The 13,613-nt window shown below is 39.5% G+C and overlaps 1 long non-coding RNA gene across 3 annotated transcripts in view; it reads right to left on the bottom strand.

Annotated features, from left to right (window-relative positions):
- Window positions 1-13,613, bottom strand: part of LOC144064295 (uncharacterized) — a 128,059-nt gene that overhangs the window by 83,726 nt on the left and 30,720 nt on the right. For all 3 annotated transcript variants that reach the window (XR_013296764.1, XR_013296761.1, XR_013296763.1), the window contains exon 5: window positions 5,939-6,121. This is a non-coding gene — a long non-coding RNA (uncharacterized LOC144064295). The remainder of the gene's footprint in view (window positions 1-5,938; window positions 6,122-13,613) is intronic.

The following is a 13,613-nucleotide window of genomic DNA, read 5'->3' as shown; positions in this document are numbered from 1 at the left end:
TTGTAAAGCATTATATTTGTTTTGTTGTTTCAAAATAATATTTACATTGGAAAAAATACATCTGCACTTTGCAATTATTCTGTCTGTGATTCCGGTCTCATTACACAGGTATTTTTTTGTTAACTCTTGGCCTTCATTTCGCTTTGCCTAGGCTTAATTTCACCAGATCAATCCAAAAGAGCAGTTTATCTACTACTTGCTGAATATAAATAATTATAATAACATAATAAATAATGATAATAATATTTAGCAGTGGTCACAAAGCATTAGTTAAGTCATTGGATCATTGATTTCTTCGTCTGTCACACTGCCTATCCTCACAAGGACTGCGGGGGTGCTTGAGCCTATCCCAGCTAACTATGGGTGGGAGATGAGGTATACCCATCATAATAATTTGTTGATTTTGAAAGAAAAATAAATCTCTCACATCAACAGAAATGGTTTATAGTCCAATTGTTACATTGTTAGTTCCATTACAACCACCAAATGCAATTACTGCAAAACCCCTCAGGTTGTGAAATGAATAATCTGACAAAGGAATTGTGCAAGATTTTAGGCTTGGCAAGCCAGCCTGACTTTTGCCACGTACAAGACACTGACTGTACGCAGAGAGTGGGTCTGGTGTTCTGTGGTTTCCTACTTGACCCAATCAAAAAAAAAAACCTGAACTTTCAACGTTTGCCCTCTTTTCAAATACAAGTGCTGTACATAACAATGCAAAATGTATGCTTATATTTTCTCTATTCATTCATTGTTGGTGCCGCTCATTCACACAAGGGTGGCTGGGATGCAGGAGCCTAGCCAAGAAAACTATGGAGAGTATCCAGGTTACACCTTGCCAATCGCAAGCCACAATGACAAAAACAACCATTGGCATGCATACCGATATGGACACTGAGTGTTCAATCAGCCACAATGTTTTAGAAGTGACTGTTTCAAAATGTACATATTCTGATGCTATTTGTTTGCAAGAAAAATAAAAATAAAACTTTTTTGATGGCTAAACTGAATAACGTAAAATATCCATGGCAGTGTTGCTACAGATTGCCAGAGACACTTGCATTATCTTGTCTAAAGTCTTTCAGCCTGTAATATTTTGTCATTACAGTACATTCAAGAAGTCAGCTTCAGAAGCGCTGCCCCCATCTCCTCCTCAGGGCAGTGTTCTACTAGTCCCAAGGCAGCATTTGTATGTGACACCAAAGTCCACTCCAACCCAAGCCTTAGGCCCGGAATGTGACATATGCATTGGTGTCACTGCTGTTTCACCTCTTGCCTGCTGAAGTATGAGGCAATTTCCTGTGAGTGGTGCATGGTGAGCGAGTGAGGGAGAGGAATGGTAGGTAAAGCCCGGCTCTACAGTTCTCTTTGATACCGTCAAGGAAGACAAATAGCTCTCTGCAGCAACAGCCACCGCCAAATTAATGTAGTGTGACTTTGCTTCTCCGTTCCAAAGCATTACCAACGTCATGACAAAGAAAAGGGGATAGAAGCTGAGCAAAACGTGCTCAAGCTAAAGATGTTAGGAATAATTTTCTACACAATTAACAATCTTTTAGATTGTAATTTACATAACTTAAGAGTGGTTAGACTTTGCCCATTTAGCCAAGATGTTATATACTATACAGGTTATTCATGCAGAATACAGTATTGCGCTACCACACCTTCAGGCAGTACTGTTGCTCCTTTCAAGAAAAGTTAGCCAAAGCTATTGATTTTGAAATATCAAAAGTTTAATCAAATCATATCAAATTCTGTTTTAAACGCTCACTACCAGAAATTTGGGATGTCTGCTAAAAAGTTGGAGTTGGCACTGGTGGGTGAACTCTTGATCTGTTGTGGCCACTTTTCCTCTAAGCTGGTGCTCTTGATCATTGCGGACTTGTGCTTTCTGCTTACACAAACTAAGCACTGGTACCTAGTGCTCAAAACCTAACTTTTGCAGGCACCAACTCCATGCTGAGCCCAGTATGGTTGAAAGAAACAGTAACTACACCGAGGGCAGGGTTATTATGACAAAGCGGAGGCAGGGAGCTTGTGTTAGCTAATGGCTAATTGTTAGTCAATGAGTCAGCACCCCACTCCAATTCCACCTGCAACTGCCATTCACACTTGGTATCGAGCCGAGATTCCAGCGGTGAATTTTCTTCGACATGCTCAATAGGGTGGGAGTTCATGTCAGCAACAGTCGAGTCAACGATATTTCCAGCAAGTACTGCCATTGCATACTTTGACTAATCTTGTAAATTGACCCATCAAAACCTTGACAGCAAAATATCTAGTCCCAAACCTAAAAAACATACTTTATTCATGTAGGTTTAGAAAGAGCTCAACATTCTGCAAATCATAAATATAAATTTAATGCCTTAGTCATTTTCCAGAGACGCATTCAGATGTGAAGAGATATAGGTCTGTGAGGCCTGAGGGTGAGTAACCAGCCAATGATTTTGACCTTGAGTCTTACATCCAGCCATTGGCATCATTAGAAATCCAATTAAAAGGCTCCATAACACTATAGTGCTGAGCAAGCTTTACAACTGTGTGATGTCTGCATTAAAAGGTAGACGATAGCCCAATGCGAACATGATTTACTTACGAGGTCATTTCACCTTAGCCGCTGCAATGTGGCTGTGTTGGTTTCGCTACTACATAAAATTCAAGTTGATGTCTTTTTAAAAACATCCCAAATCCTCCACCCCAAGCCAAGACACTGAAGCTCCAGTACCTCGCTGACACTTATTCTCTTACAGCCTTTGTCCGAGATGCCGGCTTTAAATAGCAGATCAACTTGGAAAATTTTCAAAATAAAGTTCCCCGACCCAACCAGGGTCACTCTATTCACTCAAAACTGTTCAAGGCCACAGTATCATTTCCATTGTATCATTGCCACATCAGAGATTTTGTGTTCTAAATGGACCATTATTACAGGTCATCACTTTAGTCCCGAGTGCAACCACAGCAGGCCAAATTTTCTGCTTGGACCAGGTACTCAGGTACTCAAGTTTTTCCCCAAATCTTTGTACCATGAAGTTGCTTTGATCTCTCACCACCGTGGCAAAGCAGCACGACCATTCTTCCTTAATGAGCCTCTTAAAGCACAAATGGCAGACAGCTACATCAAGCACAGCTTTTCAAAAAATATGCAGATCAACAAAAAAACGTAAGGTCTTCTGTTATAATTAACTACAATGAGCTTGGGGCAGATGTAAGATTTTGAAACATTAAAAGACGATATTTATGCCAGGGTTTTATATAAATGGCTCTTAAAAGGACATTTTTACCCACATTTCATCTGCTAAAGGTTATTTCTTATCTCGGAGCACACACTGAATAAGTACTATTATCAAATATTGTAGTAAGCATCATTGTAGATATCATATCTACATATATTTCATACAGCAAAGAAAAGAGCATCCGATGTTTGCTACCCTCATTCATGTTTACGATGTTACTTCTATACTTGGCAGAAAAATCCTTCAAAATCTTAATACAGTAATACATACAGGGTAAGATTAAACATTTAAAGTATTTTTCTAATATCTGAAAACAAACAGGATTTATAACATCACTTTTTACTGTGACTGAGGACAAAGCTGTGCAGCTACATAATGTCTTGAATTATTTAATTGTAAAACAATAAGTACATCAAACAATCGGTTTATACTCTTTCAAGCGGAAACTCAAAATGAGGTAAATGTGGACATTGGGGTAACATGAACAATTGTTATTTTTTTTGCCTATTGTCACAACTTCATTGGAAATGGGATTGCAGTTTAATCATAATGAGGGCCCATTTTTACAGATGTTCTCTTAAAGAGACTGTACTCATTTTGATTATTTGCTTCAAAAACATTTCCTATTTTCCGAAAAGGAACTATGCTAAAAACAGCATCATTGCTTGCAAGTGCCGGTAGTATGATTGAGAATAGTCATGGACATGCCTACAGCGTCTCAATACTAAATAAGCCAACCCCCCCGCCTCACCCCATTTTACAGCCTTTTTTCATGTACTCTTATTATTCATTCAAATTTGCCAGAGTTGTTAACAAGTCTTTACTTTTACTCAACCCAAAAATGATTCAATTTGACTTAGCGTTTAGAGTCCTTTAAAAAGTAACTATCGCACTGCATGATCTGTGCATTTTTGCCAATAAACACATATAGTTGCTAAGTAAGCAAAGCTGCCACTTGGACTTGTCATGAGCACAATTTTTTTTTGCACCCCCCAACCAGACACTTTAGCGTTAATGCCAGAGGCCCTCTTTCTCATTCAACAAGAAATGAAAATGATAATGACTCCTTATTAGGAATTCTATCTGGAAGGCCACATAGGAAAACATCAAAAGGTGCTGACAGGGTGACTGGGGGCAAGCATGGGGCTTAATGATAATCCACATCAAAGCAGAGGCCAAGGGTGTGGGGACATCTATAAGGCAAGCAGGACCGTAACACCGAAATAAATACAGAGAGGCAAAAATTCTCAATCCACGGCTGGGATAATTCCCGGAAATTGGAACACATTATTGGCGACCATTCCCAATAGAAAAAGGCACTTCTGTAGGTCTGATGAGCCCAGTTGAAGGTAAGCCTGTGCAGATGGAAAAATGCAGCTGGGCAAATTATAAATGATAGCCCCTCTAAAATGACATAAAGGAAATAATAAAATAAAGCATATTGTGGCGCCATGATGACCGCGCACTGGAAATGTGCACTTCAGTAAACAATCAACCAGTACCAATTATGCCAAATTGGACTTGTAATGGAACATTGCTTTTTTGGCCATGGTACAGTCAACCCTCCAACAATACTGTACAGTTGTTTGTTTGCTACCACTTTGAGCCCCCAATAAACACTTTTCACACAAATCCTTCAAAGAGCAGCCACGTTCGTTCTTGATAGTGACCTGTTTTGCCAGCAGCCTAAGCAACCATCATCACTCTACTCATAGCTATGTGGTCATAACCTTTGGAGCCTGATCTCCCTCCAGCTTCCACACAGTGCGATCATCATCAAACACCTTGCGACATGATTACCAACTTTGACACCTGCCCTATCTTGCAACACAGATTTTAGCCAGAGAATAGAAAGTATATTTGGGTGGCATTTCAAGCACCAGGGGTTGCAGACGTACCAGGCAAATAATGAAAAATTCATGGGATGGCGATTTAAAAAAATAAAATAAAGATTTGTACGTTTGGGTTTTCTTGTGCACGAAAAAGACTTTGGTCTTGAAGGGTCCAAAAAACATTCATACAAACAGCTCCTTTTGCTATATCATATGGCTAGTAATATTCTTTTAATTGCTTGTAGACAAATAGTATGATTTTGCACACCAAATCGAACAATTGGGAGTCATGGTTGTGTTATCATAGGGAGTATAATGATATATCACAAAATAAAATCTAAAATAGATCAAAATGAAAATATTGAACACTGTCATATTAGATTTTTCTTTTGGATTGATTTCATACAGAGGTTTGAGCAAATGTTTCTGCAGCAAAATTGTTGTTAACATATTTTCTTTGCATTTCATATTCATATACCGTATTTTACTGTTTAATATACCCCCGCCCCATTTACTATACCGGGGTATATTAAACGGCAGGGGTATATTAAATGGCGCACAAACGGGAAGGTACGATCCACTGCGCACTCTTTATGCCGTGACAGGGTGCATAAACGTTTTGCAGACTAAAACTACTTACTGCTCAGGTCAAAACTACTTACTGCTGAATAAAGTCTGACTTGGAATTTTAATGAACTTAAGTATCTATAATTATGCCCCCATGAACACCATACAAATCTTGCCAAAAAAGCTGAGTTGCCGTTTAATATACCCGGGTATATTAAACGGCAGGGTTATATATTAAATGGCGCACAAACGGTAGGCTCAAAAAAGCAAAAATTAAACGGAAAAATACGGTAGGTGGAAATGTACCTGGTTGTGACTCCCGATGATGTAGTGGTTCTTTCTCTTGACTTTGGTGTGTTGGTTCGATTCTCATCCGGTGGAGGTGTGATTGTCAGTGTGAATGGTTGGCTGTCTCTGTTTGTAAATTGCAGCCAATTTAGGGTGTAGTCCACTTTTCTCTCAAAGTCAGCTGGATAGGCTCACGAGGCCCTGGCAAAGAAAATTTGTATGAAAATGAATGAATGCACCTAATGTGTAATGAATATTATATAAAATTGATTGAAGGATTGTCAATCAAATCAATTCGCGGCAAACTTTGTATTACAACATTTTCGTCCGAAGAATGAATATGAAAAAAAAATATCACTACCTGCTCTCAAGGTCAAATTGATTGAACATCATTGTCAAGGCAGGGATTCAATTAAACTATTCTTTTTGCAATCAAGACAACAGATAATGCTAGAAAATGAAATTTATAATTAGCTATAGATTTTCGTTTGTTTGATCATAATTAGATTAGATTACATAACTTTATTCATCCCGTACTCGGGAAATTCACTGTGGCAGTAGCAGGAGGGTGAGAACACAGACACAGGAAAAGACAATGTGCATTAATGGTAAAATTCCATATCAGCAACATTATATACAAAAAGTTCTGGTGAATTTCACAACAAGATGAGCAGTTAATATCTGATTCAGATGTACACAAAAAAATCAATTAAGAAGTGTATAGATGAGTCACATGATCAGGAAACAATGTGGAGGGGTGCCTGAAGAGGAGATTAAAAAGTTGTCATGTTCATTTCCTTTTAAGATAGAGGGTGGTAAAGGTGAGTTTGTTGCACATTGAGCAAAGGAGAGAAAAGTTGTATGAACACTGGTACAGTAATTTTCCTACTTCCCCTCAACGTTCCTACAAATTTAGCCGAGAATAAATTTCAAGTCGCCTTGTTTTACATCCCATCTTGTGTCAGTTCCTTTTATCCCAACAAAAGTGCTTCGTGTTTAACGGCAATGAATTATAAATAAGACAAAGCGCTTAATTACTTCACCCACTGAATAATGCAGTACTATTCTTCTTTACAATGGTGTAAGTGCACACTGCAAGCAATGCTTAACATAATTGCTGAACACATCTGTGTTTTCTTGAAAAGGTGTGTATTTCACGATTTGACTCAGAGATGTATTTGCATGCCTGGCTGTGTATAATGCCATTGACTGTGGCATTTGTAGTATGAGAAATACAGTCATTGACAATACATACTAGAGATGTGGCCATGCACGTTTACCCTCTGGCACTTCTTGTCTATGATTCACATAGCATGAGAGAACAAACAGTTTATAGACATGACGAGTGCTAATCGATGAAGTAGAATATACATACTAAAAGACACACACACGATTAGACACCTGTCCACATACCTGCACAGGTGTCTGAGCTGGATAGTGAACTATATGTAAACCTTATATTGACTTTTCATGCTAAAATTCGAATGAAGAGTAGATATATAGATATATATTTATGTTGTTTTAAGGAATTGAAGTTAATATGTTTAATAGAAAAAAACTAATATTTTCCTGTTATTTTATTCATCATAATTTTAGAGCATAGCTTTATATACCTTTGAAATGGGGATTTATTCACGATTTAACCAATCACATTCAATAATGTTGAGAATAAGCACACACTTGCCACTAAAGTACATTTGATTAAATTTCAGATGTTCCGGAATTTCTTTTCTCCTTGCCGTTTCTTGTTTTGTTTGATAATGCTGGTATTTGCTCCATCTTCATCTGGTCTGAGGCACCTGATCCATCTGAAGAAAAAGGTTTGTAACATCTGGACTCAAGTTGTCACTTTGGTGCTTGAAATTCATAAAAAAGCAGACCATCATTTCAACAGTTTTGTCAACTTTGGCATATTATTTTATTTGTCATTTTCACAGACAGATGCATTTGGTCACGACGTAATGATAAGAATGAAAATATGGCTTGCGGTTCTTAATAACAAAAGTTTAAGAGAAGAAAAACCTTTCAGTAAACATTGAAAAATAATGACAACAGAAAAGTATCTATAGAGGAATGTATTAAGCATAACAGCTTTTAAAAATAATCCATTGGAAATATAATAACATTGCAGGGATATGAATCACAACAATCTTCACAAAAGCGAAATGCAAGATTGCTACATTCATTTGAGGTTTCCCTCTTTCGTCGTTAAGTATTTCTGTTATTGTTCAAGTCAAATGTGACAATCGATGATAAGAATTCTCACAAGCAAATGTACTCTTTTGTGCACACACAAAAGGACACCTTGCTGACGCATAAGCAGGAAACAGATGCTCTTAAGGCAGAGAGTCCGGTGGGCAGACAGCGTTTATCCAGTGTACAAACAGCTTTCTACAAAAAGTTTGGAATTGACCAACAGCCAGCATAGTCCCAAAAAAGAATTGATGTTTCTAAGACAGGCCCTTTAGTGAAAATCTGTAGAGACCAATTTTGCCGAAAAATAATGTCCAAAATCAACAGGAACGATGTGGACATTTGAAATGCAGTCCCCTGGGTGTTGTCTTCCTCTGTGTCCAGCTACCTCCTTATCCTAGTGTCCACAGATTCAATATTCAAGCCTGGGCAATTATCACAAATGAGATGAAACAAGCTCAATGCAGAAACCGGATCGTGAATCAGATGTGCAGGCAACTAGCCTCCAGTTCAACACAATTGTCTCATCCTAGTCACGTTGGATACCGTCTCCGAGCAGGGTTGGTGGTGGCATCCCTGGGCACTGGCGCAAACTGGTTAGAGCCAACATATGCATACCTTCACACTTTCCTTCCCTCTCCTTGTGAATTCCTCTCTGGCATATTCCATACACCCTTCTTCAACAAAAGCTGGTGACTAGAAAAATGGTCCAGAACAAAAGGTCTCTGAAGCGTTGGTGTCCACCGCGTCAAATCCTCCGTCTTTGTTTCTTGTTAATTAACCAGTTGTTTGCAGTCATTTGGGGGAATTAGGAGCCGCTACTAACCTTTTGTGGATTTATGCACACCTCAAAATTTACCCCTGCCACCCTCCAACTCCCCGTGCCAACCCCGTCTATCCAGCACCTAAGTTTTTTTTCCCAGCCAGTCATCGCACCCTCTTTGTGGGTGTGCTCGTTTAGTTCTGTGGTCATGAGTGTGGTGCCAGCTTGGATAGGAGGAGAGAGAAGGAGGGAAATACCTCTTTGTAAGTTATGAGAACGCTATGAAACCGGCAAAGGCGCTCATAAATTATGGGGCTCATTTGCATATTCCTCTCATAAGATATTATGCGAAGACTAGCCAATTTGCATAATGAATTCTGCTTGTTGCCTGCATTGCTGTGATATTAAAGAAAGAAAACAAAACAAGATGGTAGATTTGCATTTACTCAAGCATTTTATCACCGTTTTTCATCTGCTCAGTGTGGTTTTGACTAAATCACGATGCTGTCGCCAATTGTGCAGTGCGGTATTTGCGAATGCTGATGAATTTCCCGAAATTAGGCAATTCTATCGTGACTAAATTAAAGCAAGGGGCTGCATTGCTAATTAACAGCAGTGGGCATTCTCCTCCTCTATGCGGGGGAGGATATTAAATAATTAAACGACACCTCTGGTTTTTAATCAGCGTCTTACTAAACGAGCGGAATCGAAAGCTGTGGTAAAGATATGCAAACATAGCTAAGATTTAATTATGCATCAATGAAAAACCGCTTAACGATGAAAATAATCATTTTTGTGTGGCTGCACGGCAAAGCGATAAAGGCACATTTGTTTACAACATTATCGGTATGCCTTTTATGCATTTCTGATGAATGTTAACGACAAGGCTGATGGTCAAAAACCTATCAATATACACAATCATGCGTAATGAGATAAGACAAAGGACCGTATTGTTGCGGGTAAACATCAAATTTCAATCAATTACAGTCTTAAGAGGAGCTCAAAATTTTCACACTGCATACTCTGACATATTCAGACCCATCTTACATTGCGTTTGTCGCATTGAGGTATACCCACAGTGGGTACCGACTCGTTCTTTCTCCATCCAGAACCAACGCAGACGTAGGGGAACCCGCAAACACATCTCGTGCCAGGATTCACTCGCGCTTCTCAAATCAATTAACCCGCATGTTAATTAATGTCAAGTCCATAGAACAAAAGAGGGCAGTACAAGATGGGTGCACCGGGCATGTGAAAAGGAAAGCAAGGAAGAGGCGGGTGGGTGAGAGGGACTGAGAAAGGGGATGGGCAAATATTGGAAAAAAAGCGAATGCATTTGATGGCAGGGAGAAGTTGGCACAGTGCCATCCACTCAGTGGTAGCACCAAGCTAGACTTGAGTTCGCTCTACAAGATATGTGCTTAGATGGAGCGGGTAGTCAGAAGAAGTACTTCTGTCATTTTGGTTGTCTCAAGAATTGGATCCTTTTTTTAAAAAATGTTTTGGACAGATCTCCCAGGACTATTTCCGAGTTGGCTGATCTCCCCTGAGAAGAAAATAGTGTCATCAAACTGCAGCATTTTGGACTGCCCAAAATCTCTATGGACATGGGAAGAAGCCAACGCAGTGGATAGTGGAATCGATCAAATGATTGATGGGAATAAAAAGTTGTTTCAGATGCAACGATGGACACGAGGCTATTTGGCGAAAAATGGCAAAACGCAACGTCACAGCGGAGGCAAGACAGGAAGTGAACTTCAATGGAGGTCGTTCCACTTATGAGGAAGATGAAAATGTTGGCAGACCTTTGTTTAATTATTTAGATAAAATTTCCAAAACTGAAAAAAATTGCATTGTTTTGTTCTGTTAATAACGGGGGTGTGGCAGCGGCACAAAAGGAACTCCTCCTACTCTTTCTGACTAGCTCTCTCTCTAACATCTGAGGCACAGCACTCTGTGCCAGGCACCCTGTCGGCCATCTGGGCAGGATACGCCATGCTAGTTTGCGTGGGGTTTCAGAGACGGACGTTGGCACGCAACGCCATTTTGATGTTACATTTGGCGTTAACGGACTAGGGGGAAGCAGCGGTAATTTGGCTTTGACGAGTATAAAACCTGCCAACAGGAGTACTACAACATTGGCCAAGAAACATGACGAAGGACAAACAAAGCGGCACAATTACAATTTATTATCCATCAACGGCCGGATCTGTTGGATTTTGTCATCGGCTGATGGGTCGCTTCCCAAAAACAAAAGAAAAAAGAACAAACAGGAGCGCGGCCACCTGATATCGCTAATTAGCACAACATTTGCATTGCTAATCGGGGCAATGCATCGGAATAAGGGAGTAATCCAACAATATTCATTGAAGGGAAAATAACCATGCGATGTTTGTCAAATCGAAGGGGTTGACTTTCTGTGCCAAACCTCGTAAATTTATATCTTTTAGCGCATTGGCTGTCAGCCATGTCGACCATAGGCACTGCTTCAACAGATGCTGCCAGTCTTGTTTGACGAAGAGGAGGGGAAATGGATTCTGGGGGACTCTCAGAAGCTTAATGGCAGCTGTTGACGCAAACATTCAAATATTTGGATCTATTCTAATGAACTAGCAAAATAAAATCAATCAACAAAAGAAGCAGATTGACTCCATTGAGGATTATAGGACTTAGCCAAAGAAAGTGGACTTCATCGACTACAGCAAAGAAAAAGTATGAAAGGACTTCTTTTGAAAAACAATATTTGCAGATACCACCAGTGTACAGCAGTTACTACAGCCTGAATACGTCAGATAGCAGGACTGGCACAGCAACGAAATGAATGGGTGCAGAAGGTGTACGGAGTCTGAGTTCAAGAGGCATCGAGGGGGAGGTGCTGGCCTGTCTGCACCCAAACTGAGGCCGTGGGAACTCATTACAGCTCTTACACACCCACATCTCTGCCACTTTTTTGGCCCATTATTGCCAACCACCCAAAAGAAATGAACAAACTCCACCCTTTCAGGATCTTCCCTCTCTATGCTAAAGTATCATAAGCAGATGCAATGCCGTCTTAGCCGGGTTGACTTGAAGTGCGGGAAATGCAGTGGATCCAAAGGAGCAGCTCTACGATCCCAAGAGGTCTGCTGTCATCATGCACTGAGCTGAACTAGGCATCGGCACGTAATGGATGATTTTTTTTCCAATCAAGTTTGTTTTTACATTGGGAACGTGGAATTAAAAATTTAATTAGAAATGCTAGGATAACCGCCCAAATGCAACATAAACACTTTTTCACTGGATTGAGCAGGAGGCATAGATGAGGAAAATGAATAATTAAGGAAGTCATCCAAAGGGAGGGATTATACCATCTTTTGTGCTTGTTTCTCTGCTATGGCATACATACTTTAATGTGGAAGGAACCGTCATCAAAGAAGAGACCATTGATTTTGGAACTTTTATGGTTGCGCGATAATCGCAATCGCAACACGTACGATTAATTTTATTTTTAATTACAATATTTTTCAGCACTTTTACGAGGAACACTCGGATATCCCAATCTTTGCCGTTAATTACCTTTGGATAATCATCTCTTTATCTAATTCCATGGAGGATGCTAATTGTGCTGTGTCTTCATTACGCAAATGGATTACCATAAAAAAAACGGAGGGCTTGCACCAGCAAGCAGATTGGAAGGGGAGGTGGAGTGTGTGCATGTGAGTTTGAGGGAGGGAAAATAAGAGGGGAAGAAATGAAACGCAAAAATGAGGATATGTTGCTTTCTTCGTTGTACTCTAGTAGTGAATTAACAGTATTGGTAAACAAGCAAAGGAAATGTGTACTGGCAGTGACAAGAAGGGCTCCTTGGAAAACCTTTTATTTTTGCCTGTTCTTTACAGTGCCAACTGTCAAGTGCTTAGAGACAGCTGCCTTTACTGCGTCTGGATCTTACAAAACTGGAGCAAGAATAACCCGGAATGGATTCAATTTTTTCCTCAAGTGGATATTTCCCACCTTATTAAATGGATTACATAAAAAAATATAGATTTTAAAATTGTACGGCAATGTTGGCGCCAGGGCGAAGCGGAATACAGGAGAGAAAACAGACTGTGGCGGGCACTGGCTAATGTCCTCTGTGCTTAATCATCCCGCCGCAGAGTCGTTTTATGCATATTTCATTTGCATATCATTAAATCGCTAAGGCATACTAGCAAATAGCAGTTGGGAGAGAGGGGGTGGAAACAGAAAAGGGTAAAATATTTATAGAAAAAAAGGCGATTCATTAGTCGACTACAATCCAGAACGCTTGTTAACGCTTAACCTGTGCATGTTTTTTTTCCAGTATTAATTAAAAACATGTTCGGCAGCTTTATGACAGATTAATTGGGAACTTCTCACATGTTGTTCATGTAATACTGTTTGTCTGTGGTACATACTGTATAGAGCAGATATTACAGTTTTTTTTCCCTGACTTCGTGCATGTTTCAATGCCAGATTGTTATTACATAAAAGCTTCATGAAAGAAACTGTCATGTTATCATTTAATTCTAAAGGTAGAATGCATGTATACTGTATGACCCATGCTGACTCCAGACTGTGGGAGTTAAGTAAGGTAACAGAATTTAATTCAGTTCACAGCTAGCAGATATTAGAGAAAGTTAAAGAAAATGTTAATTTTACCAAATACATGTCTTTTTCAGAACAAGGCTAGCAACAGTTTGTTATTATCGTACATGTCAAATGTGAAGCTTGAAAGTA

Source organism: Stigmatopora argus, chromosome 2 (assembly GCF_051989625.1).
Source record: "Stigmatopora argus isolate UIUO_Sarg chromosome 2, RoL_Sarg_1.0, whole genome shotgun sequence".
In the NCBI taxonomy this organism is placed as follows: Eukaryota; Metazoa; Chordata; class Actinopteri; order Syngnathiformes; family Syngnathidae; genus Stigmatopora; species Stigmatopora argus.
This window is presented reverse-complemented; position numbering and strand designations above follow the sequence as displayed.